Source organism: Pungitius pungitius, chromosome 1, assembly GCF_949316345.1.
Source record: "Pungitius pungitius chromosome 1, fPunPun2.1, whole genome shotgun sequence".
NCBI classification, from domain to species: domain Eukaryota; kingdom Metazoa; phylum Chordata; class Actinopteri; order Perciformes; family Gasterosteidae; genus Pungitius; species Pungitius pungitius.
The window spans coordinates 30984975-31002909 of NC_084900.1; the positions used below are offsets into that span (position 1 = coordinate 30984975).

Consider the following 17935-nt stretch of genomic DNA (forward strand, 5'->3'; position numbering starts at 1 on the left):
GTCTATTTTCCATTACTGGTTCATCAACATACAACAGATTGGACCACTAGAGGGCCCTAAAATCACAAAAATAGTGAACTACTATAGTGAACTAAAATAAAAAACTTCTTTTATATGCCTTTCTTTCTTTACGGTTGAATAACTAATTATTGTATTCACACAAGCTATCTCATGACCCATCACTGCCTTCTGTTCATGCTCGATCCCCCTTCAACTGCCACATTGACGTTTTAACAAAGGCCAAAACCAAATGAAAAAAACACCAACATGTTTCTCCACAAGACGACATTTACAACCAGCGACCTTGTCTGCCTCCTCCTACTTATGCTCAGAGCTGATTTTTCTTCAAAATAGCGCTATTACTAGCATGGAATTTGGGCTCAATGGTTTTCTCCTCTCCAAAGGGTCTTTCATCGTGGCTCCCTCTGGTGTCTTTTTCCTCCGTAAGCTGGAGACAGTTGAGTAAAAGACGCAACTGGGAGCAGACAAAGAGTGAGTGAAAATCATCCCCGCTGCCTCATATATAAAACGCTCCCACTTAGCCAGCCACGGATTACCATTAATCAAGAGAAGGTGCTGTCATCAGGCGAAAATGAGGAGGTCAGGAAAGAAGCGAGGCGAGAAGGAGGGGAAGCAGGTGGGATAGAAGTGGCGAGGGAGGGGTGGGACGGATGAATGAATGCAGTGTGGTCCCCCTGGCAGCTTCTACAAACAGACTCAATTGCTTTCAGTGGCCGTGCTTTGCACAGGGACGCCTCTATGGGGTTATGGACACACGTCTGTGTGGATGGGATGTTGTTTGAAAATGAGGCCATTTCAACCCGTACAGATACGAATCCACGCTGGACAGACTGTTGTTTAGCAGAACAAGTTCACAAACAATTGCCTCCTTCTTGTCAGGTTTTATGGGGATGGGAAATTCATGCAAACCTAAAAAAACGGGAATAACTGTGGCAGTAAAATCTTGTTTCACTTAGGTCAAATTACCCTGCCGTGCTGTTCTAATATGTAAAGCTAAAAGCGTGCATGAGTACTTGTGACAGACCTAATAATCCAGTCTGCTTACATTGAGCCACAGAGTAGCACGATGGTGGAAGCAGGGATGAGCTAAACGCACAATATCTTCTAATACTTTCCAATGCAAGTGGTGGAACCGTCTCTAAAGCCTAAGACAAATCAATACACTCTCTGCCTCTCCCTTAACTCTATTATAAAGTACAGCATGAAGCCAAAAATGCTTTTGACAGTGCATCTTTGCTCTCGAGTCTCCAAATGGACCGGTATCTGTCTGATTCCAGCCACGAAAGCCGTTTACAAGCTTGAGAGAAAAAGAGAAAGGGAGAGAGAGAAAAAGAAAGAGAGAGAAACTCTCAGTGAGAGAGGATTAAAAAAAAGAAAGATGGGAGAAACGATAAATATTCTTGGGCCTGAACCGGTGATGCGGAACAACATAATCTCACATTTTGGATTATGAGTGGCATTATAGCGCCTGTATCTGATCGTGCTCAGGAGATTATCTAGCAGGACCTCACAATCCTGCTGCTCAGATGAATGGAGCCGAGAGGTCAAGACACTACCAAAAGGAATTGAGTTTTTCTAAGGATTGGTTTAATAATGAAAAACAAAAAACATTTCTACCTTTTTTTCTCGTAGGCATTAAGACCTTTTTCCTGTTACTCTCTATTGCACTATAGAGAAATACAGCTTGTATTTGCACTGCAAAGCTGTGACATCATCTTCACCACTTCACCTCTGAATATTTTAAAAAGCCGAGGAAACAAGTCTCTCGTTGCACTGAGAGAGCTCTCCAGCTGGTGCGCATATCATTCTCCACGTATGGGTTAACTGACTCCCACCACAGGCGGGTATCTGATGAGTTAAAAGAGATCATCACTATCTGCCCGCTCCTTGTGTGACACGTGTGTGACAAAACCGCGGGCCGAAGCCTGGGAGCGTTTCTCATCTTCTTGTGTCCATGCCAAATAAATGCATAAAGCATCCAAATACACTCGTTCTGTGCTTGGCACTGAATGCAAACGCTGGTCAAAGTCGACTGTAGAAGGACCGGAGGGTGTTGATCACATCATTGGTTGAATTGTGTTGTAGCGAATCGTACTTTTAGGGGACTAAGTAAGCCAGAGTGATCTAAGGTGAGTTAACAGGAACAATGTTTAAAATGTAGGGGCACATGTTGGTGTTGCAACCAATAAGTTACTCCTTCACTCGCCCCTCCCCTTCCAACCCCAAACAATGATCTATTTCATACAATTATATTAAAACTAGGAGCAACAACTACTACAATACTATAATCGTCTTTGTGGCTAGAAAATTGCTTTACAAAACAAATGATACAGACCGTTACTTGAAAGCTGCATATAACTATTCTTACTGTAACAATGTGTGAGAGGGCCGGCTCTTCAGGGCAAACTAAAAAACTCAGGCCCATTGGGCTGCTTTTCCAAAAAAACACTACCTGCACACACCAAATATCAGACTCAGTTAGCGATTAGCAGGTGAACGCAGTGGACACTTGAGCAGCTAAAGACGGAAAACAGGGCAAAAAAGAGTGAATATTGTAAGTGGCATTTTCGTTTGTTTTTCAATGTCAAGATGTGACAACAATGGTGTCAAAGCTTGAATAAATAATTGCCGCTTTGAAAGGGGATCGATTAACTTTACAAAAACTACCAAATGGATCTACACCTGCATTCGTTCCTCTGTCCGCTCTTCCGTGTGAATGGTGCCGTGGCAACGGGGCAAGCGGAGCATCGTGGGCAACCCTTTCTAAAGTCAGCATCCTCCCAGCTCTTCCTGGAGGGTCTCCAGGTGCTGCCATGCCAGCTGGAAAATGATGCCAGTCAATCTGTCATGTTGCTCTCTTGTCTGAAGTTCGCACACCGCGCCGGCCTCCTCGGGGGGGAAAAAGCACACGCTGGGGAAAGGAGCATGCACCTGTGGCTTGACCAGTCACAAAGAAAGGTGAGGAAAAGAGAGCAACATTAAATTTGACCGCGTGAATAACAGCGGGCTACCCTACCTCGCGGTTTGGGCACTGAGATCATTCAGCTCATTTGCGTGTACTGTAAATGACATTTAACGTGGCAGGAAGCAGATCAGCGTACGGTGTGTCTGTCATGTAATCTTAATGCGGCTAACTCTAGCGTAGTTGATGCAAATGAGAGTCTCGAGCAAGACTCTTGGAGCTTTCATGCTGCGATGCAAGACCATCAATTAGCAATGAGGGCAGAGACTGATCTCTCATGCTCTTCGAGGCTTTGAAGGAATTAGTCTGTTTGAACATTTACATCTTTCAGGGAGAGAAACAGAGGAGATGGGAGAGAGTTCAAATGCTACGGTGCGCCCTGCTGCTATTTGAGAAAGAAGTGTTCTTTGACGAGGGCAGCTCTGTCTTTCAACCCCACTAATGGTCTGTGATGAGTGATCTGCCGCAACTTTCTTTTAAAGCCGCACATCAAATTCTTCTAAAAAGCACAATTTACATAAAAAGAAATGGCTTATGCATCTATTTCAAGTTTATAAATTAATTTCTCAGAGATTCCTCTCTTAGTGGATACTTATGGGATACTTTTTTTCTGATGCTTTAAGTTTTCCATGGAATCAACATGTGTTTGAATTTTGACCAAGAAAAAGGACAAAGAATATGATAAACAATGCGCCTGTGTAGTCCTTTCTTTCTGGGGATATTCTACGGGGAGGGAGTAGGGGGCGGGGGACAGTCAGAAGGAGACACACAGAAAGACGGGAGGGAGTGCAACAGCCCCGAGGGTTAGCAAGAACAGAGGAGCTGCCCTCCTCGATGGATAACACATCGAGCAACAAGAAACGACAACAGTGACAGCTACACCTTCCAGGTGCCGTCTTTCATATGCTAATGCCGGTATGACTGCCTGCCAATGCAACATGGAACACAAAGTGTGTGTTTCTGGGTGTTTATTCCAAAAAATGAAGAGATGCACACAGCACGCGGAGCCACGTGTTTTTTCTAATAAGAGGCTTTTAAACACATGCACATTTGTACACATAATACCATGTAAAAAGCCTTCATCTTTATTCTGAAATGTTCAGGTGACAATCTATTGTTGAAGGGTGTTTGCTATGGGGAAAAATGCCTTCTTCTTAAAAGATATAGGTTTGATGTTATTCTATAGTAATCTCAGGGCCCCAAAACCCATGAAAGAACCCAAAGGAAGTGATCCTTCTGTTGAGCGTCGCCTGTGGAGCTGAATGCCTGACATGCTGTAGCGTATTCCTCATCCTTTGGCTGTACATACAGCAGCTATAAAAAATCACCTTTTTAGAAACCGATGGGCTCGTGGAACAACCTTTGAAATGATGGAATATTGTTTTGTTTTTTACATGTTCTCTCTGAGGTTTTCGAGTGTGGCCTCTGCTCCGTGGTGGATTGTCTGAACTCATTAACAGCTCTGACTGCTATATGAAAGGCCATGTGGCATCTTCTCCTGCCTTTAAGGATTCTCTCATGGTCCGCCAGCATATTTCTCCATTTCGGTTCTTTTGTTGAGCTGATTTCCCTTCAGTGATTCAAGGAAACAAGCATACGTGATACGATTATTTTGAGCTGCTTCACTAACATGCCCACGTAGCTGTGTGTATGTGTGCTAGCAGTACGCAAAAAACATGACTCCCGTGGGCTGTCATGTGGTCCGTAAAGCTCCTCTCTCTGTGGGAATTAACTATTTATTCTGTGACAGAAATCCACCAAGCGCTCCGTTTGGTACATGTTAAATCCCGCCCTGTGTGATTGAGAGTTCACCAATTGCCGTGCGTGCATGTGTGTGCGTATTCGTGTGAGGGGGAGAGGACGGACGTGTGCAAATGCCACAGATCCCAAAGGAATGAGGTTGATTTGGAGGTGTTGCAAGTTAGTGGCCCATTGATCTCGCCTGCATGTGTGTTTCCGTTTGTTATCTTGCAATCCACGTCCTGAATTTGAACTGTGCTGCCAGAACCGTGTGGAAGACGGATCGGAAGGCTTGGTTATCCATGATTCACCCGTCACACTTGAGGAGGGAGAGAGAGAGAGAGAGAGAGAGATGGAGAATGTTTTGGTATATTAAGATGATAATACAAAGGAATCAAAGAATAATAAACAAAAAAAGAGTTCGGATCGAGAGTGAGGACGAAAAGAAGAGGAGAGTTCAGTAATCTGAATGCTTTGTCAGTGTAACAGATTAGCTCACTGGGTGAAACCACGTATGACTGCCATTGAGCCTTCTCGCGTGCACACGGGCACAATCACGGCCTCACTATGAATCATCCACGTGTGCAACCATACACCGTCACTTCGACCACGCCTCACAGACACACAGGCACTTGCACGCTTTCTCCCATGTAGGCTCTACTGTACACACACGCAGCGAGAATATCAACATGGTTTTACAACTCAAATGTCTGGTTTCTGTGGCCTAGTCCGTCTGCTGGAGAAACAGATAACATCTAAAATGCTATTACCTGTTTCTCTAGCTGACAGACGAGACACAAATACACCTTGTGTGTGCACACACACACACCCACACGCCTCTGCACAGTCACACACACATTTACACCCTGGAGCCTCCTCAAAAGGACTGCAGAGTCACAGAGACTGGACAAAGTCATTTGTTGTGAGTAAACTTCCTTGAACAGCTCAGGTTGTTCCAAGCAGTGGAAGACTGAGACCACACTCTCTCACACACACACACACACACACACACACACACACACACACACACACACACACACACACACACACACACACACACACACACACACACACACACACACACACACACACACACACACACACTAACACTCACACACGGGTCAATTTGGTTGGGCATGGTGTCGATCACCCTTCTGCTCTTGTTGGTCTAGTCTACCGGGAAAAGGCCCATAGCTCAGCTGAAGTGAGTTCAATTTAATTTGAACTTCACACAGCTGCGAGAGGGAGAAGGGAGAGGCGAGTGGGGGGGTGGGAGATCCAAATGTTTTGTCCTTCTTGAAGTGACACAAACATTTCAGGCTTTCCCAATGTCCAGCCTCCATCCCCAAGAGAGCAACTGCTGACACACGACGGCCTGTAATAGCTGTAATAGCTCAACCCTCTTTCAATTTGTCTGCCAATCTACGACAATTATCGTATCTCCAACAGCAACACGCACGGTGTTCGACCACATCACTGTACACGCGTCATTGTCATTCATCGCATGCTCCTTCTCCACTCAGCCGGTGGCCTCTTCGGGCCGCTGGGGGGCGCTGCTCCGCTTCACAGGCGCAGCTGCGCTCCGTGTTTTCCAGGCGCACAAGGCGGGAGCGCAGCGACAGTCTGCCCGACTCCCGCGACCGCATCGCACCTCTGTCCCGTCACGCTCGGCTTCTTTCTCGTCCGGAGGATAAACGAGGGATTCCGCGGTTGAAAAAAATCCAAAAACAAAAGGGTTTGATAGGAGATGTTTCAAGTTGGATGTTTCTTCCATGTTGCCATGTCTTAATAACTAAGTTTCCGGTCTCAGTCGTTGTGTAGAAGCGGGGGAAAGGAGCGGAACTTTCAGGGGACCTCTTCTTTTTATTTTTCTTGCATCGGAGTAACCGCTGGTTTTAACCCAGGAGGGGTCGTATCTGCCGGGGGCCTCGTTGCTCTCCTGCCCGGCTCCGGGGGTGGAGGGTATGGTGTAACTTTTGCCGCTCCAGTTGAAGCAGAGCGGCCGGTGTGAGGGAGTAACCGTGTTATGATGCCGGGGAGGCGATGCCAGCCACTCCTCCGTCTCGGATAGCGGATCGGTGATGAGGAGCGAGGATCACCTGCTGGGCTAACAGAACACGGTCACACCTCACCGACAGGTACGGATCACCGGCTCGGTGCCTGCAGAGAACTGCCTGGTCTGTTGATTGCTTGCAGCGCGCGTGAGACAAAGTAAAACAGTGAAACACCTGTCAGGCAAGATTAACATGCTTGATGACACACTAGTCAGTTATTTTTGTCTTCGAAAAGCAGTTATGAACAGAATGGATAACACTTGCTTCATCCATTTATTTTGGAGATTTTATACTGAGAATTTAGCAAAAGAAAGGGTAATATCCCATCGGCGTACCCTGGCATGTATGATTTTTATTACCGGGATATGGATTTTATAGAAAAACAAATGATTGTGGTTTTTAGGTGTTGAACAGCCTCTCTCTCTCTCTCTCTGTCTCTGTCTCTCCCCCCCACCTCCCCCCTCTTTCTATCTCACGCGCACAACACAGGGTTGGTCCTGGCTGTGCGTAAACGGGCATATGGCACCGGGTGCAGCGCGGTGTGTGTCATGCAGAGGTTTAGCAGGGGAAAACAGCTGCTCACCTCGTTTCGACTGGCTGTGCTGTGTGAATTCCAGTCCAGTGAAGTCACACGCTGTATTGTTGCAATCAACAGTGGTCTTTACATGACAGGAACATACTGTGTGCACGCAGCATGTCACTCATCCGCCTGAACGCAGTGGTGGGCTCTTTTGCAGCAGCACCATGGATCACCTGATGTACTGTAGATGGTACTTCATAAGGTGACCTTGCTCGGCCGGGTGTAGGCTGTGAGTTGTCACAGCGACTTCATTTAGCTCTGGATGTGTTTAAAACCCCTCATAGGAGGTAATTTCTCGAGAGCAATACGTTTCCTCTTGCAAAAGTTATCCAATTATTTTTTGTGAGCTTTCCAATGAACATGAAGCAACACGAGCAATCATTGCAACTGTGTAAACCCCTGGGATTTGAAAGTGCTTGGTTATGTTGAGAAAAAAATATTGTGTTTTGGGTTAAAATAACCACACCAGACTATGTTGAAGTAACTAAAGATGTGACATTACTTGAGTACAGAAGATATCACAATTATGTGTTCCTTCTGGTTTCAAACGGGTCCTGTTATATATGAATTAAAGTGCAACACTACCTTTTACTTGTAGCCAAGAACAGTATTAGAACAGCCTGCATGCAGCATTTGTCTCTCCTAATCATGCTTTTTGGCTATGTCTGGCCTTTTATGGACCTTGACATGTTCATGAAACCAGTGTTTGTACATAAAAAGGTGGTTTGATTGAAACAAAGATGGTCATCCCACATGCGGACATATTTTTGACATCCTCCAGTTCCATCTGTCTCTGTCTCCCACTCTCACTCAGCTTTCACGAGCTCCTGCAAGGACCATATAATAGAAAATGGAGCGAGGGAGTTACAAAAAAAGCAGGAATAGAACTAACCGTGAGACATGATCGACAGGACAGTAGCAATGCAGGGGGATGGCAGATTTTGGGTACCAAGAGGTTTGGTTGGAAAATACAGGAATTCACTAAAAGAAACAAATGCATGAGCGGTCACTAAATGGTTCCCAAATGTATTGTTAATATGGCAACAGGCTGATGAAAAAATGGCTAGTCCGCAGACTTTGTTCTGCTACATGTTTCATTCAATAAAAAGGAGGAAATGGATGAAAAGATGAAGAAAATGAGGACAGAGGAACGGAGAATGGAAGTTCCTTTTAAGTGCGCAACGTAATATACACTTGAAAGAGTATTTTGAGTTTCATCTTTTAATAAAGGTTGACAATTTGACATGCATTTATGCAACCTCTATCTTCTTTTGAGCCATGTAATTTAATGCACATTAGGTAATCAGAGCCTGTTTTATGTGACAGCTGGATCTACATTGGTGTTAGTGAAAAAGGTGACAGGAAATAAGGGAGAGAGATGCAACAAAGGTCATAGTGGGCGTCCTAATTGCTGCGCCACAGGGACGCCCCGGTGCATGTTTGCTTTTGGAAAACCAATAGCTGTGTGTGAAGAGCCATGTAGAGGATACACTGATTTGCAAATCAGCAGAGTCCGCAGGACTTGTTTAAATTGGACCATTTCATCCCGCCTCCTCGTGGCAAAATGACCTTAAAATACAGCAAGTATTCATGTTTCGGAAATCCGCAATCTCCTTAAAATGTTGCTCACTTTGAGCAAATACTCTTCCTACATGTTTTTCTTAGTCTCTTCCTTTATCCTTCTCTTCACGGGTCATGGGAATACTGCTGTCCACAGAGATGGAGAGAATGACAAGGACAAGGAAAGCAACGTGGAAGAAATAAAAAAAAGTACGTGTAAGAAAAGTGATCTTGTTCTTTTTCGCCACCTCCTGTAGCTGTGCATGATGAGTGACGAACAGGAGAGAATTCATGAAGAAAGAGAAAGATTGAGAAGTCGGGAGCAAGTGAGGCAGAGACCAAAACACACCCACACAGAGAGGGGGGGGGGGGGAAGACACAGGGGAGGTGAAGAAAGCTACAGGGGATAAATCAAATAAATAAAAAGCATGTGTCCTATAAAAGGTGTTCTATATTTCATTGGCCACCTCCAGAAGCCGTGTGTGGTGTGCCGAGGGTCCAGGGGGGGGGGGGGGGGGCGAGTAGCCACTCTAAATGTGTGTAACCCACATGAAGAGATTGTTTCTGGGAGATCAGGCCCTGTAAATTCATTCCTAGCCGGCAGCCCTGTTCTTATCCCGCCTCCCAAAGGTGAGCTATCACGTCCAAACATATATTTTTTTTAGATTCTTTCTCTTGGCACGCATACACAGTACACGCAGCAAACACACACGCACGCACGCACGCACGCACACACAGCTTTCCTCCCCCACAGACACACATCTTCGAGCAAACCAATTTTCCTTTATCTGCATGCATCTTTTACTAAGGATGCACACACACACACACACACACACACAGACATATACACAAAAACATATTTTTTGACACACTTTTTTTGTTGGACACAAACACATTGTTTTGCTCTCCAACGGCCCGTGTGGGACAGTACCGGTGACAGCTACAACAGCTTCGGTAGCTCCTGTGCAACCGGGCAGCGTCAGAGGGAAACAGCAGCAGATGCTGAGCTCCCAGCTTCAGGATTACCTTAGCCTGAGCAAACTCCATTACTGCCTCTATTACCCTGGTACACAGAGCCTAGGAAAAAGCACTTTGCAGAAGCACTGTTTACCCAGCACCTCTGTGCCCAAAACACACCGACTCCCTTGACTGCAGAGCAAGAAAGTGGTGAAGGCCAGAGAGAAGAGGGAAGTTGTATCCAGTCTTTCTTTCGGTGTTTGAGAGAGCCAAGGTAGAGCTGTTGTGTAACTTTGTCAAATGAGTCATATGAGTGGAACTTAATTAATCAATTAGCTATTTGATCATTAGAGAATTTACTGGTAATACTTTGGATAACGGCGTGAAACAATTGTGCCAAATTGAGCGTTTTAGCCGCGCAAATAAGGAAGTCAACATGAGGTGCCAAAAGGGCACCAAGACGAGCAGAACACAAGGCAAATGCAGTGTCAGTGTTTAAAACCACGGGTCATTGGTTATTAAATGTAATACTAATTAGTACTAACTTTCTTATGTTAATAATTATCCATTGACCAGTTACAGACACATCATATTAATTTGTTATTAAACGGTGTGTGTGTGTGTGTGTGTTTGTTACAGGCGCATACATGAGTGTTTTCCACAGCTATTGATGTGATTACAGGGCCAACAGCACAATGCTGAATAGCACGCGCGTGGCAGCGTAAGTGGATAAGCAGAAGGTTGATAAGGGAGAAAACGAGAGGAGTGTGATTCTTTATGCGAAAAAGTGCACAGTTTGCTTGCGCTTAAATCTGCGGTGAGTGATGACCTGCCATATATTTGAGTTGAAAGCCATTCATCACCCTCATCAGTGACTCTAGGGTCCTGTCATTACATGTTGTCCTCCATTTACAATGTTAATGGCCAATGACCAAACTCTCTGCCGCTCTCAAACTCAACTTTTAATTTCAAAATAGAGGGGACATTTTGATCGATTAGTTCAGTTCAACAAACTATGACGTTTGTTGACTTTTTCCTTGAGCTAAGCAATTGACTGCAGTTCAGTGAGTTAATGCATCACTTAATTTCACCAGGAATGAAGGTACCGCATCCCTTTTGGCCCTGGAGGTCTACTAGTTTACTGATTCAGTCACTCAAAATGATCATTCACCCATACGATTTTGTACCTTTTGTTTGTATGTACTGAACACCCCTTTGGTCAGTTTTTCTTTATATGGCTTGGCTGTTATCAAAAAGTATATTTCTACTAAAGCAGCTTAAGAGGTTTATGGTGCAAATATGACAAAACCCAAGATGAATAAAAGAAAAGCTTATCTCTATAAAATGTAATATGCAGTTTCTTTACATAGAATGGCGATTGCTTTTTAAGTACGTTTGATTTCATTTTTGCAGTACTGGCAGGCTCATTACCAATTTTTACCAATTTTTCAGAAGCATATTGCGGTAGATGTTGCGTTACCACAGTGGCTCAAATGTTGGTGTGCAGTTCAACAAATACTGTTTATTTTGCAGCAGCCAATTCTGCTGTGACACGTTGCAACTTATTAAGAAATCCATATTATGTGTTATTATTGCTCCAGCTTCTAGTAATGAGTCTGCAGTGACGTGAGCCTGCACCAGTGTGTGGGCTGTAGATGTGGTGTCACCTTCAGCAGCGGTAATAAACCCACCGAACACAGATGCTCCAGCCTTCGCGGCGTCGCGGCTGAGTCATTACGGCTGAGGAGCTGTTAAGCAGAAGTCAGACCTACGCCACACACACACACACACACACACACAACCCTCTGGCTTCTACATCAACAACAACAACGACGACACAGCGATCACGGTGGTTATTAGGAGAGCAAAGTGTGTGTGTGTGTGTGTGGACATGAGTTTGTGTGAGTCTTGTCTTGGTCATTTCTTCGGTTGGGAGCAAATGACGCCCCGCGAGGCTTCGACATGAGAACCACACAGACACTCGCAGTCAGTGAAGAACTGGGCCGCTGTTGACAGGGAATAATGAGAGTCGTGTACCGACTCAGTCACTTTAATAATTTGTGCTCTCTTTTTTCTTTTTTAACCTGTTTTCAGCTCAGGGCCTACAGCCCACTGGCTGCGTATGTTTGTCTGTGTGCGCCCCTTTTATCTCGTAGTCTTGTATTATGCTCTTATAAGTGGAATCGCTAGCTTTATGGCTGCCTCATTAGGTTGTTAGGCGAGCCCACAGCACATGCAATTATATCTAATTACGCAATTATGAATTGAGTCCGAAGCTTTGCATGCTGTAGATTGGTATTTATTATTAATTTTTAGTTTAAGCTGCAGCACAACACACGGTAGTTACTGTTGCCGTTTCGGGGGGGGGGGGGATGGTTGTGTGCCAGTGTGGTTTAGCTGGTCCCTTGCTCCCCTTACGCATTTTATTACCTTTGTGTGCACGTATCAACCAGTGGCTGATGATGATTATTTACCTGGGGTGGGTGGGGGCTACTGAGAGCTTCTGCTTTACACTGTAGCAATGTTGGAGTTCGGCTCGGGGCAGAGAGACTGCCACTTTGAGTCTGTAGAAGACTGTTGTATTTACTCATCGCCATGCAAGATGTCATCTGCCCATCAGGCTATAAACTCATACACAACGATGGCGCAGCTTTTGGGAGCAATTTGGGGCTCAGTATCTTATTATATGTCACAAAGAAATCCCTTCAAGTCGCGTCACCCATCGATGACACAGTCTGGCCCAGTAGGAGGGAACACCTTGTTAAAGAGCGAACGTGTCGGCCTTCTAATCTTTACAAATCAACCTTCCAACACCGCTGCAGCATTCTTCTTTTTCTACAAGATACGTTTCACACCAACACTCCAATAGATAGGATGAACCCACCCCCCCCCACATTGGAGCAGGGCAATGAGTAACAGCAGGTGGTGTTCTTCGGTGTGACATGTTTCTCCACGGGTCCCATTGAGGAGAGCAGGCGAGGCTCGCTAGGCTCCCGGTGTGTGTGTGTGTGTGTGTGTGTGTGTGAGACAATGCTGACAGTAATACAAGCCGTGTGGCATCCCCTCCCAGGGATCACATCCTTAAGACGGTTTCTCTTACTAATCCCCTCCTAATAGGACTAATATTATGACACTGCCATTAGCAGAGCACTTTCAGGGAACACATGGGGAGAAAACTATACAGCTATGTGCCATGGAACCGGTCTGTTTAAGGGAAGGTTTTATTTCATTTTACATCTGTGTTCGTGCTTTTTATACACACACATGTAAATAGCTCGTACATCTGCCATTTGCTATTTTAAATATCCCGTGCTGGGTTGGTCTTTTCAGGAGAAAACCATTTGGTGGAGCCACAGTTGTTCATTACAGGAATGTGTTGCTTAGCTGGATTTAGTTATAACCCACGAGGCTGAGGAGACAAGATATGTGTCAGTGCTGCCAGAAAACTGGACTTAATGAACAAATGGCTTGAGGATATCTAATGTAAGGAATGGGACATCAGCAATTTTTATTTGGCAGAAAATATTTTGGTTAAAATAAGAGAAGAGGTATTCACAGCATTTCAAGATCATTTATAATCATAGTATTTTACATCTGTGTACAAAGTCAGTAGATAACCCAACATTCTCTCAGTTTGACTGAGAGTGAGAATCAGTCTGTGGGAATAGTAGAGAGCAGAATCAACATTCTAGTTTTAAAGCCATGAAATGCCAAAAGACTGCTTTCAATTTGATTGAATCCAACTTTATTAGCATTCCGCCTGCCTTTATCTGATGAGGCTAAGCCTGCCTTGTGTCCTCCCCCGGACTGCAGCTGTGGCAGAAAAGGGCACAAATAGGAGCTTTATTTGGGATGCCGATGGTTTTAGGGCTTTTGGTCACAAGGAATTACATTGTCTATTATTTTTAGTCAATATGCCATTTGACACGTTTGGTTGCTCTTATCTCAACGAGAAAATGCTTTGGCTTATTAAGAATGTTTTAAATATAAATTTGAAAATCAGGCAGCAGCATGTTCAATTTGTAGCAATGATAGCAGTGCGGGTTTCCAGATGGCAACGTTGGTCTGTTAGTCCACCACACAGAAAACATGACAAATAGCTACACTAAGTTGTTATGTTATGTTATAAGCAACCAAATAAGCCGGCTAAAGATCAGCGTTGTTATTGTCAGCATAGTGGCATTAGGATTTAGCTCAAAGTGACACCTCGTCTAAGTACTTGTTTAGAGCTTTGTCTTGTTTAAAGATTTATTTGATTGTCCCTCTGCATGTTGTTGTTTTCTGTCTGAGCAGCAAGGAAAAATATAGATAGTAATATGCACTGAGGAAGCAGTTGAAATCCTGTGAAAGTTTTCATCATGTAAATGCCACTGCGAACATGCCACATCGCCAGGTGATAATGTCCCCCACCTGTGTTGTACACTGTCGTAATTAGTGGCAGACTGCGCAGTCTGCACAACATTCTGCACAATCCGCATTCGCCTGACTTCACTAATACGTCTTTTAAAGGAGCTCTTTTAAAGGCTGTCCTGTGTCATCCAGACTGCACCCTGTGTCGCATGGAGCTTTCTGTGGTGCTGAGCAGAGCGGAGGGACACAATGAGGGAGCTGTCCGTGGTGCTGCAGGAACAAACAGCAGGAGCCAGACACGTTAGCGGTGCTAGATGTAGCCTGGTTGGTGTGGTTGACATGAATTATTCAGATCACAATCATCTCTTACTAATGTTGTCACTTCCAAAATCCTACCCCCCCCCCCTCTCAACGTGATAACAGTGCTGGCCCGTGCTGTCTGAGGTGGGGTTATTCTGCTGGTTTAGGGACAAATTCAAAGCTCTAAATCTAGGTGGTGGAGGTGTTTGGAGAGTTAAAGCAATGAAGCACGGAGAAAATCTATCTGAGATGTAGTTGTTGGTTTATAGGGACAAAGAGGAGATGGGGAGCACGTGGACGACAAAACAAAAAGACTTTCATGCAGAATGATATACACATGAATACATTATATTTTAATAGTTTTTGGGGGGGACCACAGGGTCACCCTAATTGAATTTAGACTTTAAAACATCCTGTTCAAATATTCAACGACCCCTCTCCAACTTTTTCTCTCCCTCTGTGAATGCGTGTTTGCTCGTGTAAGTGAGTGCATATGTGCATAAATTCACATGCTCCTCATTAATAGATAATAACCCCAGCTGGACGGACCTGTGCTAATGCACTTGTTGTACATCCCTGTGTCTTGTCTCTTCCGTGCCCATCTTACCCAAATCAGCCTCAGAGAGCTGTGACGACTGAAATGGGAGTTGGGGATAGGGTTGATACGAGGATCCGGTGTGTCTGTGTGTGTGTGTGTACGTGTGTGTGTAGGGTTAAGCCTAAGGGGTAAGCTTTTAGAGGTCTGAGCAGAAGGGTGTGAGTGAGAAGAAGAGGACAGATTTGAGAAGTTATCTCTCCCAGCAGGCCTCCTGTCCTGCCTGCCTGCCCCCCCCCCCCCCCCCCCCACACACACACACACACACGTACACACACACACACACACGTACGTACACACACACCCCTCCCATCTGTAATCAGGTTTTGCATGCCTCTCTCACACACATAGCCCAAATGCACTATCACACACACTGGTTGAACAGAACGCCTATGTGGACGTAGTCTGGCTGCACTGTATTTGTTGTACAGCCACAGCTAAATCTCTCCGCTGTACCTGCTGTCGCTCACCAGAAAGCATCCCTGAGCTGCAAGCAGAGAGAACATTGCCTCGGATTGTGGGGTTGATTCTATTTTTACAGCCAGAGTGATGAGGGGTGGGCTGAAAGAAAGCGCGGCTCTCTTCCCTTCCCCGATACTTTAATTAGAATAGCTGCAGTCTCACCTGTCTCTTTGTTTCCACAAAATGAATACATGTTAGGGAGATAGCTACACTTAAATGGATAAATGGATGGATAAATTGAGCGAGAATACAATTTGCCGTTGCTTTTGTTTCTTGCGAGGGCAGATTTGCACAGGGAGTCGAGGACTGTGCATGTGAGTGTGCTCATGTGCATGGCACAAAGCGTTGCCGTTGGAGTGGAAATCAATGCAGGGAATATAGTGGCAATTACTAGAGCAGCCTGAAAGTGAACCTAGTGGAACAAACTAACTAATACATGAATAAATAAGCACAGTGAAATGGAGATGTGCATCTGTATATGTGTGTGTTTGTGTGTGTGTGTGCAGACTGGCCTGTAGATCTTGGATGGTCCTTTGCTGTGCCAGCCAATTAACGAAGTGTGTAAACCGAGCTCATTAAAGAAACAAAGCATGGGCACACATACTCACACATTTACACATACACACACACACACACACACACAGCCAGACTCTCCTATTTCATGCCTATCATGCTTCTGAAGTTGAAGTGAAAACGTTTTTATTCCTCAACACAGGTCTTCTACAAAGTGTCTGCTTGTTTGTGGGTGCTGCGATGTGTGCGTCCTTTTTTTGTTCTCTGTGTGTGCATGTCTGTGCGAGTGTGTTTGGACAAGCTGTAAAAGATTGATTTAGAGTTTGTTGCTTTGAACCAACTGCCAAGTGATGCCTCACTAACTCTCTGTGTTCAGAGAACAAAAGCTTTTCAAGGTCCCCACCTACAAACCCTTCCTCTGTCTGCCTGCCTCTCTCCATCTCCCGGCGCCTCTCAACCTCTTTTCGAGCCTTACACTCATCTATTTCAATCTGGGTGCTCCATTTCTTAGACTCTGACCCTCTGTTTTTCAAGTAGAAGCTTGAGTGCAGCACACATATAAACTCTTTATTTGCTTAACTGCGTTATCATGTTGAGTGGTGGAGATGCTGTCTGTTGGTCTTGTGAGTGAGGACTCGGTGTCTGTGTATCCAAACGTTCTCTGAGACGGTGGAAAGAAAATCAGCCAGGGGACTGAAGTGAAAATATTTGCTCTTACTGTGCCTAATAACCGTGATTCATTGAACACTGTGGACTATTATTAGTCTGGGTGTTGAAAGACATTCCTCCCCCTTGTTTCCTGCACAGTACATGTCACACACTCGAAATGAGATGCAATTACAGAAAAATTACATTTTGAACACTGAACCAGTTTTTAAAAACTTTTGTGTGAAACTGTTTATGTTTATGGCTTGTTTCTGCTTCACAACATTGTGAATTTAATGCCATTGAGGTCTTAACGGTAGGTCGTAAAAGTTTATTCAATTTCCCTTGTTTTGCCACAACAACGGAAAAAATGTTATATAAAGTGGGAACCATACATTCATACAGATACACAGAAAAAGGAGTCAATACAGAAGACGAAAACATGATTAGTTAAACCTCTTGCAAAGTGAGATGTTGTTTATTGGGGGCATAATGTGGGTCTGTGTGCATGTGTTTGTTGTTTTTTTTTAGTGTAGAAAGGCTGATAATGTGCTGAGCGGCGGATTTAGAGGATAGAAAAATTAATCCGCTGTGTCCAAATTGTGTCACAAATTTTCGTTGGTTATACAATCTAGTACAGCCAGTTCTACCTCCGATGCAGGGTACTGTTCGACCCTCTTGATTACTCTGTAAAACAAAACAAAGAATTTTTTGGATTTTCTTTAGCCTTCTTTTGGAGTTAAGCCACGCACGGTCAACTTCACACTGCATTCACACTTACAACAAAGATGTGGACAGCCAACCCAATGCTAAATCCTCATCCAGCAAATGAGATATTTAAGTACAAGCCACATGCTATGCTGCTGAAGGGGAATAGAAGAATTGTGTCACTTTGAAAAGCCTGCCTGCAAACCGGTAATCAAAGACCTCGGAGCAAATCCTCCCCTTAGGCAAACATTCATGTAGTCACATACACTTATAAAGCAGAATAGCCTGCGGGCCACCCGTGGCTCCAACAGTACCCAACACACAGCAGGACTGTTCATGGGAATACAGTGGATGACGTGTTCAGCACCACCTCAGTTTAAGAAACTGGGTTTCAAATATATTATGCGCCCCGCTTTGCTTTCCAGTTGATTTTCCAGGGCACCCTGTGCAACATGACAGTGGGAGTTGCCAGATTGGAGGGCTGAAGG

At 44.7% G+C, this 17935-nt stretch overlaps 1 protein-coding gene across 1 annotated transcript in view; it reads left to right on the forward strand.

Annotated features, from left to right (window-relative positions):
- The first annotated feature begins 6315 nt into the window (after positions 1-6315).
- Positions 6316-17935, forward strand: part of LOC119223225 (chemokine-like protein TAFA-2) — a 52558-nt gene continuing 40938 nt past the window's right edge. Inside the window, exon 1 of the mRNA XM_037480403.2 lies at positions 6316-6861. The gene's annotated coding sequence lies outside the window, so the exon portion shown is untranslated. The remainder of the gene's footprint in view (positions 6862-17935) is intronic.